Below are 1,263 nucleotides of genomic sequence, written 5' to 3' on the forward strand. Positions count from 1 at the left end.
GGTCTGTCCAGTAGTCAAGATGAGAACATTTGATTGTGTGATCTTATGATCACACCCTCTGCAAGACTGTAAAAGAGAAAAATAAAAACCTACATTATTTTAAGACATTGGAAAGAGGGAAAGTGCTGGACTGTCTACTGAAGGCAGACCAGCCCATTTCTTCCACCACCATTTGGGAGCTAAAAGATTCTCTAGAAGCTAGCACAGCATAAAGCCAAGGGACAGATGTTCCAAAACAGTGACTCACAAGCTTCCTTCACCTCACCTGAGAGCACCTGAGGCCATCAAATAGCCAGTGTGCCTGGGTAGTGGTCACTAGTTTGTCCTCGAAAGTGAAGACAACCTGAGGCTATGGCAGAAGGAACAGACCAGATGAGATAGCACTTTCTGTGCAAGCGCTTTCAGTGAGAACCTCTGCTTCCTGATGTGGTTGCCTGGGCCATGCTGTCAGGAGCTCTGAAGGCTGAGTTCTTGCTTCTATATATTTTGTCACAAGACTACCTTTATTTTTATCTTTCACTTAAGAAATAGAGCATTCCCAGAGCCTTAGAAGCTCCATGCGTAGCCCCATCACCTCACTCTTTTTCTCTCCCCAGAGGTAACCACTGTCCTGAATTGTACCATACTCATTCCTTTGTTTTATTTAAAGTTTACCTCTTATTTGTGATCCCTAAATAAGATTGTTGAGTTTTGCCTGTTTTTGAAATTTGTATGAGTAGAATCATACTGTAAATTTTTTTCTACGACTTGCTTTTTTCACTTAACATTATTTATTCTTGTGGTTTTTTAAAAAAGATTTTATTTATTTATTTGACAGAGAGAGAGGTAGCGAGAGCAGGAACAGAAGCAGGGGGAGTGGGAGAGGGAGAAGCAGGCTTCCCGCCAAGCAGGGAGCCCGATGTGGGACTCGATCCCAGGACCCTGGGACCATGACCTGAGCCGAAGGCAGACGCTTAACGACTGAGCCACCCAGGCGCCCTATTCTTGTGTTTTTATGTACGTCTTTGTAAGCAGTACCTGGCTGCATTTTGATTATTTTATCCAGTCTGAAAATTATTTTAAGAGAAGATTTTAATCAGCAATTATACAGTAACTACTGGTGTGTTTGGATCCATTTCTATGTTTCCCACTTCTTCTGTAACTTCCTTTTATTTCTCACTCCTTTTCCCTATATTTTTTGTTGTCTATTTTTTTAAAATATTTTTATTTATTTATTTATCTATCTATCTATCTATCTATCTATCTATCTATCTATCTATCTAT

The sequence above is a fragment of the Neomonachus schauinslandi genome, chromosome 5, assembly GCF_002201575.2.
Source record: "Neomonachus schauinslandi chromosome 5, ASM220157v2, whole genome shotgun sequence".
Taxonomy (NCBI): domain Eukaryota; kingdom Metazoa; phylum Chordata; class Mammalia; order Carnivora; family Phocidae; genus Neomonachus; species Neomonachus schauinslandi.